Raw genomic sequence first — 14040 nt, 5'->3', positions numbered from 1 at the left:
CGTCGATGAGGGTGGGTTGCTGGTCATCCACCACCAAATCGAACGGAGATGGAGGAGACTCTAGTGTTTGAGCATCTGGATACAGATGCTCCTCTGTTAGGTTCGTGGAATCGTGACGTGGAGAGGCAGGTTGAGGGACAATGAAAGGAGCGGAGAACAGCTCTGGGGAGCAGGGACAGTTTGGGTTATTGTTCTGTAAAGCTTCGGAATTTTGGGAGGAAGGAAGACAAGACTGTTGGGTAATAGGAGGAGAGGAGGCAGAGTCTGACTGGCTGCTGGACAATGTGCTGTAAGCGTTCTCTGACAGCCATTGCAAGACCTGTTCCTGGTTCTCGGGCCTACTAAGGTTTGTACCCTGCAGTTTAGTTAATGTGGCAAGCAACCCTGGCACTGTGGAGTGGCGCAATGCTTGCTGCCCCACAGGAGTAGGCACGGGACGCCCTGTGGCTTCACTGCTACCTTGCTCCCCAGAACCATTCCCCCGACCTCGCCCACGGCCTCGTCCACGTCCCTTTCCGGGAGCCTTGCGCATTTTGAATTCCTAGTTAGAAATTGGCACTGTATACCAGTAGTAAAAATTGTGGGTGCACGTAACCCCAATATATTCTTTGAATTCCCAGTCAGACACTGGCACTATATGGCAGTAGCAAGAAATGAGGGTATTTGTATTCCCAATATACTCTTTGAATTCCCAGTCAGACAATGGCACTGTATACCAGTAGTAAAAATTGTGGGTGCACGTAACCCCAATATATTCTTTGAATTCCCAGTCAGAAACTGGCACTATATGGCAGTAGCAAGAAATGAGGGTATTTGTATTCCCAATATACTCTTTGAATTCCCAGTCAGACAATGGCACTGTATACCAGTAGTAAAAATTGTGGGTGCACGTAACCCCAATATATTCTTTGAATTCCCAGTCAGACACTGGCACTATATGGCAGTAGCAAGAAATGAGGGTATTTGTATTCCCAATATACTCTTTGAATTCCCAGTCAGACAATGGCACTGTATACCAGTAGTAAAAATTGTGGGTGCACGTAACCCCAATATATTCTTTGAATTACCAGTCAGAAACTGGCACTATATGGCAGTAGCAAGAAATGAGGGTATTTATAACCCCAATATATTCTTTGAATTCCCAGTCAGACAATGGCACTGTATACCAGTAGTAAAAATTGTGGGTGCACGTAACCCCAATATATTCTTTGAATTCCCAGTCAGAAACTGGCACTATATGGCAGTAGCAAGAAATGAGGGTATTTGTATTCCCAATATACTCTTTGAATTCCCAGTCAGACAATGGCACTGTATACCAGTAGTAAAAATTGTGGGTGCACGTAACCCCAATATATTCTTTGAATTCCCAGTCAGAAACTGGCACTATATGGCAGTAGCAAGAAATGAGGGTATTTATAACCCCAATATATTCTTTGAATTCCCAGTCAGACAATGGCACTGTATACCAGTAGTAAAAATTGTGGGTGCACGTAACCCCAATATATTCTTTGAATTCCCAGTCAGAAACTGGCACTATATGGCAGTAGCAAGAAATGAGGGTATTTGTATTCCCAATATACTCTTTGAATTCCCAGTCAGACAATGGCACTGTATACCAGTAGTAAAAATTGTGGGTGCACGTAACCCCAATATATTCTTTGAATTCCCAGTCAGACACTGGCACTATATGGCAGTAGCAAGAAATGAGGGTATTTGTATTCCCAATATACTCTTTGAATTCCCAGTCAGACAATGGCACTGTATACCAGTAGTAAAAATTGTGGGTGCACGTAACCCCAATATATTCTTTGAATTACCAGTCAGAAACTGGCACTATATGGCAGTAGCAAGAAATGAGGGTATTTATAACCCCAATATATTCTTTGAATTCCCAGTCAGACAATGGCACTGTATACCAGTAGTAAAAATTGTGGGTGCACGTAACCCCAATATATTCTTTGAATTCCCAGTCAGAAACTGGCACTATATGGCAGTAGCAAGAAATGAGGGTATTTGTATTCCCAATATACTCTTTGAATTCCCAGTCAGACAATGGCACTGTATACCAGTAGTAAAAATTGTGGGTGCACGTAACCCCAATATATTCTTTGAATTCCCAGTCAGAAACTGGCACTATATGGCAGTAGCAAGAAATGAGGGTATTTGTATTCCCAATATACTCTTTGAATTCCCAGTCAGACAATGGCACTGTATACCAGTAGTAAAAATTGTGGGTGCACGTAACCCCAATATATTCTTTGAATTACCAGTCAGAAACTGGCACTATATGGCAGTAGCAAGAAATGAGGGTATTTATAACCCCAATATATTCTTTGAATTCCCAGTCAGACAATGGCACTGTATACCAGTAGTAAAAATTGTGGGTGCACGTAACCCCAATATATTCTTTGAATTCCCAGTCAGAAACTGGCACTATATGGCAGTAGCAAGAAATGAGGGTATTTATAACCCCAATATATTCTTTGAATTCCCAGTCAGACAATGGCACTGTATACCAGTAGTAAAAATTGTGGGTGCACGTAACCCCAATATATTCTTTGAATTCCCAGTCAGAAACTGGCACTATATGGCAGTAGCAAGAAATGAGGGTATTTGTATTCCCAATATACTCTTTGAATTCCCAGTCAGACAATGGCACTGTATACCAGTAGTAAAAATTGTGGGTGCACGTAACCCCAATATATTCTTTGAATTCCCAGTCAGAAACTGGCACTATATGGCAGTAGCAAGAAATGAGGGTATTTGTATTCCCAATATACTCTTTGAATTCCCAGTCAGACAATGGCACTGTATACCAGTAGTAAAAATTGTGGGTGCACGTAACCCCAATATATTCTTTGAATTCCCAGTCAGACACTGGCACTATATGGCAGTAGCAAGAAATGAGGGTATTTGTATTCCCAATATACTCTTTGAATTCCCAGTCAGACAATGGCACTGTATACCAGTAGTAAAAATTGTGGGTGCACGTAACCCCAATATATTCTTTGAATTACCAGTCAGAAACTGGCACTATATGGCAGTAGCAAGAAATGAGGGTATTTATAACCCCAATATATTCTTTGAATTCCCAGTCAGACAATGGCACTGTATACCAGTAGTAAAAATTGTGGGTGCACGTAACCCCAATATATTCTTTGAATTCCCAGTCAGAAACTGGCACTATATGGCAGTAGCAAGAAATGAGGGTATTTATAACCCCAATATATTCTTTGAATTCCCAGTCAGACAATGGCACTGTATACCAGTAGTAAAAATTGTGGGTGCACGTAACCCCAATATATTCTTTGAATTACCAGTCAGAAACTGGCACTATATGGCAGTAGCAAGAAATGAGGGTATTTATAACCCCAATATATTCTTTGAATTCCCAGTCAGACAATGGCACTGTATACCAGTAGTAAAAATTGTGGGTGCACGTAACCCCAATATATTCTTTGAATTCCCAGTCAGAAACTGGCACTATATGGCAGTAGCAAGAAATGAGGGTATTTATAACCCCAATATATTCTTTGAATTCCCAGTCAGACAATGGCACTGTATACCAGTAGTAAAAATTGTGGGTGCACGTAACCCCAATATATTCTTTGAATTCCCAGTCAGAAACTGGCACTATATGGCAGTAGCAAGAAATGAGGGTATTTGTATTCCCAATATACTCTTTGAATTCCCAGTCAGACAATGGCACTGTATACCAGTAGTAAAAATTGTGGGTGCACGTAACCCCAATATATTCTTTGAATTCCCAGTCAGAAACTGGCACTATATGGCAGTAGCAAGAAATGAGGGTATTTGTATTCCCAATATACTCTTTGAATTCCCAGTCAGACAATGGCACTGTATACCAGTAGTAAAAATTGTGGGTGCACGTAACCCCAATATATTCTTTGAATTCCCAGTCAGAAACTGGCACTATATGGCAGTAGCAAGAAATGAGGGTATTTATAACCCCAATATATTCTTTGAATTCCCAGTCAGACAATGGCACTGTATACCAGTAGTAAAAATTGTGGGTGCACGTAACCCCAATATATTCTTTGAATTCCCAGTCAGAAACTGGCACTATATGGCAGTAGCAAGAAATGAGGGTATTTGTATTCCCAATATACTCTTTGAATTCCCAGTCAGACAATGGCACTGTATACCAGTAGTAAAAATTGTGGGTGCACGTAACCCCAATATATTCTTTGAATTCCCAGTCAGACACTGGCACTATATGGCAGTAGCAAGAAATGAGGGTATTTGTATTCCCAATATATTCTTTGAATTCCCAGTCAGACAATGGCACTGTATACCAGTAGTAAAAATTGTGGGTGCACGTAACCCCAATATATTCTTTGAATTACCAGTCAGAAACTGGCACTATATGGCAGTAGCAAGAAATGAGGGTATTTGTATTCCCAATATATTCTTTGAATTCCCAGTCAGACAATGGCACTGTATACCAGTAGTAAAAATTGTGGGTGTATATAGCCCCAATTCTATTGCTAGGGGACTTGCAGGGTATTTCTGGGGTGAAGGTGGGGGGGCACACCGTTGGAACGGGTATCGGGGTATATATCGGGTATACGGGAATACACTGACAGTGTATTCCATTCAGGATCCTGGGAAAGCTGGGTTGCGGCGATTGAGCCCGTCAGTGCCACGTTACACTGACAAGCTTCTCCCTGGAATTTAGCTCTTACAAGAGCTGTTGGTTGTCTTCTCCTTCCTATCCTAGCCTGTCCCTGCCTACCCAGAATCTAAGCCCTAGCTAGCTGGACGGAAACCTCCGTCCTCGGTGAATTGCAAGCTCAGAATGACGCGAAGCTGGGCGTCGCTGTTCTTTTAAATTAGAGGTCACATGTTTTCGGCAGCCAATGGGTTTTGCCTACTTTTTTCAACGTCACCGGTGTCGTAGTTCCTGTCCCACCTACCCAGCGCTGTTATTGGAGCAAAAAAGGCGCCAGGGAAGGTGGGAGGGGAATCGAGTAATGGCGCACTTTACCACGCGGTGTTCGATTCGATTCGAACATGCCGAACAGCCTAATATCCGATCGAACATGAGTTCGATAGAACACTGTTCGCTCATCTCTAATAACAATAATGCACAGTTCCTGCCCAGAGATGCCCCCAACTTTGACCACCTATTTAAAGTCAGGCCATTAATTGACCACTTTGTAGCCAAACTTTCTGCATCATACATCCCTGATCAGAACAATCAGGCTGAAATTCCACCAATACCCGCCCAGTAAGAGGGCATGGTGCAGCATTAAAATGTACAAACTGTGTAAGAGCAGCTTATGGTACTCCTAGAAGTTTAGGGTTTATGAAGGAATGGACACAAGAATTGAGCCTCCAAAATGTTCCCAATCCTAGGAGTTAGTAGGAAAATAGTTTGGATGTGTTGGCCCCATTGTTGGACCAGGGTTATCACCTTTATTTGGAGAACTTCTACATCAGCAGCCCACTCGTTAGGTGCCTTAGATCCAGAGAAACTGCAGCTTGTGGGACAGTGCACAGAAATCATAGAGACATCCCTAGGGCACAGATTGAGCAGCCCCTCAAAAGGGTTGAGAATTGGACAGTCTCAAATTGGGAATATTCTGTAGTTCAAGTATAAGACAAAAGGCATGACCTTGTACTCACCACAATTCATGGCATTTGCAGCACCCTTGTCCCTCTGCAGTGTACCAGTACCCTTATCCCCAAGCCAGACTGCATCCTGGCATACAATAGGTACATAGGAGGGGTTGATCTATCTGATCAAGTCATGAAGCTGTACAGTGCACATTGTATTGTATAACGCTTTTGTGATATTACAATGTCCAGGGTGGGCAGGAAGATTGCTTCAGTTTCAGGAGGAAATGATCAAGACTCTTGTATAAGTGCCAGACCTCAGTACTTCTAGAACTGAAGGTGCCCATATTGTTGCAGGGCAACACTTTCCCAGTGAAGTCCCACAAACTGCAAAGAAAGGAAAGACTGAAAAAAGGTGCAGCATCTGTTCCAAAAGGGGAATAAGGAAAGACACCATTTATTAGTGTGACATCTGCCCTGTAAAAGCTAGCCTGTGCATGAATGAGTGCTTCAGACTGTACCACACATCCATAGATTATTACATTTTATAATTTATTTGTCATAGTATATAACTAGAGATGAGCGAGCACTATTCAGAACAGCCGTTCCGAATAACACGCTCCCATAGAAATGAATGAACGTAGCCCATTTCTAGGGGAGCGTGCTATTCGGAATGGCTGTTCCGAATAGTGCTCGCTCATCTCTATATATCACCTCTTTAAAATGTGATGTACTCTGCACAGATTTAACTTTCAACCTCTGTTATCCATTAATTTGTGGAAAACAAATTAATCCATTTGGTCCAAATGTTCACTGTACCCCTTGATAAATTTCTTAAGTGGTATAATTTTCAAACTAAGGTCATTATTTGGGGAAGGGGGGGGTTCACTGTTCTGCTTCTTCAGCGTCCCTGCAAATGGGTCCCTGCAAATGGGACATGGTGCCTGAAAACTAGTTATTTTTGCTTGTGGTCCAGGTTTGCTGCAAAGTTGCATGAAGGTGGATGTATATTTTGGTAGCACAGTCACAGTTTGCTAGGTGCAGTATAGCTTTTAACATAGTAGTGAATAACAGCAAAATATTGCTTGTCTTCTGTATCAGTGTTTTTGAGAGTATAAGCTCTTGTTATAGTTGATGTTTGTGGTATATATAAATTGTGTACACCTTTATCTATAAGGGCTAGTTCACATGGGGCAAGAGGGGGTGGATTTTGACACGGAATCAGCCCCCTCACAATAGAGGTCTATGTAGAGCGCTAGCGTTCTTTGATTCCACCAATGGTTTGTTCCCGCAAGCGGAAAAAAGCGAGCTGCCCATTGTTCAGGTGGTTTCCGCGGCTGATTCAGCCGCAGCATCCACTTCGCGACAGCACCCTCTGGACTAGGCCCATTCATTTGGGCCTAATCCGGACCGGAAAGCCGTGACTGAATATATTCACACGGAACCCCATGTGAACTAGCCCTTATTTTATGTTTAATTTTGTGTACAATTGAATAGGTGATTTAGGTGCAAATATATGTTGGACTCACAGCAGGGTCAGAGGAAATGCAACTTACTTGATAGGTTCTATCTCTCCTCCTGATGACCCATCTATTGTCCAGAATTGGAGAAACCTGTAGAGGGCTTTATTAGAACTATTTTAGCTCCTACAGTGCTTTGTTAGTATTACTCCCGCACCTATCCTCATACGTAGCAATCTCTACTAGAGGATTGAGACTATTCACTTCCACAAGAGGATGCGTTGCTCTTCTGCGATCTCAGTGAACACCTATGGACATCCACAGTAGCACTCTGGACTAATTTTCATTTATCATCTCATTATAGTGGTTGTATTTTAGCAATCCCCTCTCATGCTCTGTGTGCAGACATTTATCTTTCTGCCAAGGTACATTGATTTCAGAGAAGGGCTGGTTTTTCTAAGCCCACACCATGACGGGTGATTTAAGCTGAACAAATTCCTGGGAATGCAGAGGTGTTAAACACATGGAGGTTTAGTACTCCAGTATTATGGCATTGCCCCAGGGCTATACATTGGGTATGGGATATATGGTTTTATAATACATTGTCAGACCAATTTTATCTCTAACATTCATATTAAAGTTTATGTTTTAGACAATCCTTTCAGTGAATCCTTTAAATATATGTTTTAGTGCATTTTGTAAAAAAAAAAATGAAGGTGGATGTGGCTATTGATAACCCATTGAGGCACTTGTAATCTCCAGGTTGTTTACTGTCAAGAAATTTATAGGATTTAGGGGTGAACTTGCGTTTCATAGGGTGCGAACCCTACATTTTATAGGATGATACTTTAACATTTCCAAGCCTCAGGCTGAGGCCCCACGTGGCATAACAGTCACAGCATTAAAATACGTGCTGCGGACACATCGGCAGTTTCTCTATAGGTATAATTGAAGGCGAAAGTCAGCAGAGGAAAACTCTGCAAACTTTCTGTCAAAAGCACTGTGGGAAGAACAGTGATGCGTTGTCACCACCGCTTTTCCAGCTGTGTTTTTATTTTTTGCTTCAGGACGCCACGTGGGGTTTTAGCTTCAAAGCAGATTTTTGTTTCCTCCAGTTCTGGTGATTTTATGAAAATATATGCATGCGGTTGTAGGCCTTAGTGATATGAATGAACTTTGCACGTTAAACTCTTATTTTTAGGAAGTTTGGTGCAAATAACTTTTTGTTTGATTAGCACTTTTAGAAACTAATATACATTTATTTGTTTGTTTTTTTTACAAAACAAACAATAAAAATCAAAATTGTAAACGGGTTAAATCCACATGTGGGGTTCTTCTGCAGTTGGGAGAAAATGCAACATTTTATAGAAAAAATTTAGCTTACCTTTTTTCCAGTCCAATTCTGCGTGACACATGAAAGATCAAATTACTCACTATACCCCTTTATAAATTCCTTGAGAGGTCTAGTTTCCACAATGGGCTCACAATTTGGGGGTTTCGACTGTTTTTGGCACCTTCGGGGCTCTGCAAACGGGAAATAGTGCCTGAAAACTATTCCTGCAAAATATGCCTTCCAAAAGCCAAGTATCGCCTGTAAATTAGTGTACCAGTACATATAGGGTATTGTCGGATTCAGGAGAAATTGTGTAACAAGATGTGGGGTGCAATTTCACCTTTAACCCCTTGTGAAGATGGTAATTTTGGGGCCAAAGTGACATTTTATTGTATTTATTATCCCAAGTGCATTAGTACTAGCCACTACCATATACAGGAATACATATCAGTGGATGACAAGCAAATACAGGTAAACGTACAATACAATACAGAAAATAAAATGGGAATAAAAGAGTAGGAAAGGGTAATACCAAACAAAGTTATGGTCTGGTTCACTGAGGCCTCACTTCTAGGACTTAGGGTATGTGCTTACTTCAGTTAAAGAGCATGTGTCTGCTACATGCTGTCCAGGAACAAAAAGAGCCCCCCCCCCCCCCCGTGAGACCATATACTACCCTGGTCTCCTCCCTTAAGTGATGTCACGAGGAGGGGAAGTGCCACCCTCCATCTTGAAACCAAATAACTATGAACAGTCATAATACCTGGTCAGATGACCGTAGTGTTAGGCAGGTGGTATGATGGGGTTTGTGGCGAGACCCCCATCATGTAGACACTAAGAATTACACCCTAATTCCCTTTAGGTAATGAGTTCAGTGTCTGGACCTTTTTCCCTGCTCCCAATAGCACAGAGTTTGGACTGGAACTGAGCACCTTTGTCTTGTGTACCTGAGGAAAGGTGAGTCAAAGTCTGTACTTTGAACGCACTTGCTTATATGCTACACCCAATTAGTAGTATATAATACTACCAAGACACTTTATAACTATTATATAATATTATTTAATGTCCTGTACTGTAAGTATGTAATGAGGACAATTACTTCTTTAAATGTTAGTGATGGTAGAATTACCACAATGGCTTGTAGTCAGCATTTATTTTTATAGTGCATTTCTTTTTTTTTGTCAGCATGTATTGTATGAATTCCTTTACTTTCCTTCACTTTGATAAATATGTCCTAGAAAACTGACAAAACCCATTCTTTCTACTCTCACTTTAATCTGATTTTATTTGATTGATCGGCCTAAAATTCAACCGTATCTTTGCAATGTGCTACTGATACCATCACAATGTATAGTAGTATATCAGCTGCCCCACAAAGAAAAACTTTTTACTTTTTATTGCTATATATATATCACACAGATAATTCTAAATAATGTGGAACTTTATTATTTGTATATTATTATATATTATTTATATTTTGATTACCATAATGATGGTAGTGATGTGGGTATGATCAAATTTTAACAAAAGTTCACATTAGGAAAGAGTACGAATTGGGTGATATTTATGAAGGCTGTTGCATTCCACAGCAGATCAAGGAGGAGGAGGAAAGAGTAGTGTTGCTTGGCTTTGGCGGTTAGAAGATCATTAGTGACTTTGGTTAGGGCAGTTTCTGTGGAGTGACGGGGTCTGAAGCCTGACTAAAGTCCGTCAAAGAGTATGTTGGATAAGAAATAGGGTAATAGTTTGGAATGGACTTGTTGTTCAAGCAATTTTGAGGTGTACGGGAGCAGTGAGGTGGGGAGATAGTTGGCTGGAGTTGACGGGCCAAGGGATGTATAGGTGTGATGGTGGCATGTTTGAAGGCAGAAAGAAAAAATCCTCTGATTTCGGGATGGGGTGAAGAGATGGGTTAAGGCAGGAGTGATGACTTCAGTGAGGTTGGGGATGAGATGTGACTGGATTGAGTCAAGCATGCAGGAAGTGGTGGGATTTAGAAATTAGGGTGGAGAGCTTTTCATTCTTGACGTTTGGAGAAACAGGTTAAAGATGAAGAGCACCGAGCAGTTGGGTAGAGTGATTGATGGGGGTATAGGGTGAAGGGGTTGATGGTGTCAATTTTGAAATAAGAGGTAAAATTTTCAGCTGAGATCAGTGATGTCAGAGGGGGCACAGGAGGACAGAGAAGGGAGATGAACATAGTGAATAGTTGTTTGGGGTTGCAGGATAAGGCAGATATGAGTGTGGTGCTTTGCAGAAGTGAGTGCGTTCTTGAATGCAAATACTGCCTCTTTATACCTGATAAAGTCCTCCTGGGAGTGGCTTTTCTTCCAGAGGCATTCTGCAACTCGTGAGGCACGTTTCAGTTTTATAGTCAGGTTGGTGTGCCAGGGTTGCCTATTGATCGGTGGGGCTCTAGTGTTTGTGAAGGGAACCACAGAGTCAAGGGCTAAAGTAATGGTGGTACTATAGAAGGCAGCAGCGGCATCTGCATCCTGAGGATATGTCAGTGAGTGGTAGGAGAGAGTCAAAGAGCGGGAAGATGTCAAGGTGGTTAAGGTTCCTGTGTTGGTATAGAGGTTGGGGGGTCTAATACAGAGGAGAGGGAAGAGAAAGCTAGTTGTGGTCAGAGAGTTAGAGAAGCTGGATAATAATATTGTTAAATACATGCATACCCAACATGAAAAATAAAAATCCCCAGTTAAACTTTTTCAAAATTGTAAAATACATATAATACCTCGAGTCTTGTTCTGTATTACCGCTTTAATGTCACTGGATTTTAAAAAGGAAAAATATATAGGGTAAGACATAATTATGAGTTTGCTAACAAAGGGAGACAATTAATATCGTAATAGCCTTCTTTATCTCATTAAAGCACATTTTTATGGGCCAATATGGTATTATGCCCAGGTTAATAGCCTTTCCTGAATCTCAAACGGAGAAGAAAGATGCCAACCATTTCACAATTCTGCAATTAAATTAGACAGATTAATGAGCCGCCTTCAAAATATCCCAATAACTTTTCAGATGTGAAATATCAACTGGAAATGGTGAAGTGTGGCTACTTAAAATAGGCTGCAATGAAAAATAAGACACAAAAATATTATAATAATATTTACAATGTAGGTGACACCTAAAGGCATGTGTCATTAAAATGTACCATTATGATGCTTCCTAATACATGATGGCAGGTCTTAATGAACTCCTATAATAATGTTTGATAGAATTATTAAACAAAATCTTCCCTCATACAGGGACATGAAAATAAAACTAATGGTCTGGGAAAAGTGTATATAAGGTTTAGATACTCTGGTCATAAATGTGTGACATATCAAATTAATTGGCTAACTTTTAAGTACATTCACACCTTCTCTGTATAAGTTACACCAGCCTCTACTATAAAAAAATATCCTCAGGGTGCTGACACACAATGCTCTCCACTACACGAGGTTACCACTAATTACTGGGAAGCAACGACTGGGCCCCATAGCAAACTTTTGACTCCCCCTCCCCACACAGAATAGTGCCCACTTGGTAAAAGGACCCCTTTACTGGCCCCCATGTGGTAAAATACCTCCTTTACTGGCAACAGGACAGTATAATGCCCCATTTACGCACAATATAATGTTCCACAGTGTATCTTCACTTAATATAATGTCCCATAGAGGCCCCTGGACACAGTATAATGATACACAGTGGCCCCTTCACTGAAGGCATAGGGGCCCCTGGAGGGCTGAAGGTTGTGGGCCCCGTAGCAGCCACTGTTCCGCTACTTTCCTATTGGAAACAAAAGACAGATAAAGGTGCTTACCAGCAATTAGTTGCAAACGTGACCTTTAATTGCCATCTTGCTCTTGTACTTGCCACCTCTTCTAATGGGTGAGTGCAAGTAAATATAGGAAGTTATCCCATAGCACAAGCAGCGGCACCATGTGGTAAGCCCAGTCACTGCATTGTGAAAACTTGGGCTGATTTAGTTCTTACCAGCTGATGAATGGTTTTAGGTTCAAAAGGATTTTATTGGGTATTTAAGAAGAGAGTAGGCTCAAATTGCATCAATACATGTACAGACATGCATACAAGACACACACAAGGGGTGGTCAATACTGGCAATGAAAAAAGCACATTGACAAGAAGATTTTGGAAGGAAGTAGGGGAGGGAAGCATATTAACCATCAGCCTAAAACTCAGCCTGAGATTTAACCATCAAAATTCAAAAAGCAGAGAAATTACACAATTAGAGGGCTACATAATATAACTTATTGTTGGAAGAGTGGGAGGACAACATCCATGGCTGCTAGACTTTAAAGGGGTTTTCCGGGCTATATATAAAAAATTTTTTAAAGGTATTTTAGTGCTATTAATGGTTTAAAATAAGTGTACCAAAATATCTTTAGCAGTGCTTTGAGTGTTTTCTGAATTTCTCTGGGAGCTTTTGGCATCTTCTACATTTGTTTACAGGGGTTGTTTACCTGCTGTCTTAGTCTCAGATCACCTTCTCTTCCCTCCCCTCGCTCTATCAGACCACTTCCCTGTTTCCCTAGCTAACTCTTCTCCCTCTTAAACGTAAAAAGAAGCATGACATCTGGAGGTCAGGTAATTTACATTCTGTAAATATATGAAGGCATACCTTTGTGAAGGAATATATCACATATTGCTCAAGGGGAGTGTAGGATAGATGATAGATAGATAGATAGATAGATAGATAGATAGATAGATAGATAGATGGTCTAAACTCCTCTTGCATAAGTAATGAGTAATGTTTCCTGATATACATACAAGGACAATGTCAGCATAAGGGGAAAATCATGTAACCTATTGAGTATTCACTTTTCCACCATGCAAAGTTGGATACTAATAGCCCTGGAAGACAGGCAGGGTTGCCAAGAAGAGGGGTTTTAAGGGAAATTTTTGTACAGTGCATGTGACTCAAATAGCAGTTGTAGGGTATAGTAGGACAAAATAGTCACACCTCAGGCAATTTGTGAGGAGGTTGTACCCCAGAGTAGGACAGGCAACAAAGTAGGGGTCAACAAATCAGCCTTCAATCGAACCTACTGAGAGCATTATGGGGGTTGTTTACTAAAAGCAGCGGTGACAACCAGGCTGCACGAAAATATTTAGTATAGTAGGGTACTAAGAGTCTTCCCACAGGGGCTGATTTTGAAGTGAAATCCACTGTCAAAAAACTCCCCTTTGCCCACGTGTGAACTAGCCCTTACAGAGATACATGACAAAGGCTTTCATTCTGGGGTGTTTATTGGCCCAAACATCTGAGCATGTTCCTCACACAGTTCAGACACTGTGAATGGTATGGGGAGAGTCATAATTAAAGAGGTCATAAGGTTACCATCTTAATTGGTGGACTCCCTTTAATAATGATAACAAGGGGGTGTCCCAAGCCTGGAGATTCCTGCGAATGGAGGTCATGCCTAAATATGGCAACTTTTTATGAAAAACGTTGAAGTCAAATTTTAGCTCTATTAACTTAGCAGGGTGGTTGACATTGAAGAATTTATTACTCTTATGTTTTAATACGCAACCCCAAAGTCAACAGGTTGGATTTGGTGTAATATGCCAGGGGCTCCTTGGCCAAAGCAAATAAAGCTGTGACAGGGGACACCCTTGACAAATGCCTCTACCTATAACAATTGCTGTGGATGATGG

The sequence above is a fragment of the Leptodactylus fuscus genome, chromosome 3 (assembly GCF_031893055.1).
Source record: "Leptodactylus fuscus isolate aLepFus1 chromosome 3, aLepFus1.hap2, whole genome shotgun sequence".
Classification (NCBI taxonomy): Eukaryota; Metazoa; Chordata; class Amphibia; order Anura; family Leptodactylidae; genus Leptodactylus; species Leptodactylus fuscus.
This window is presented reverse-complemented; position numbering follows the sequence as displayed.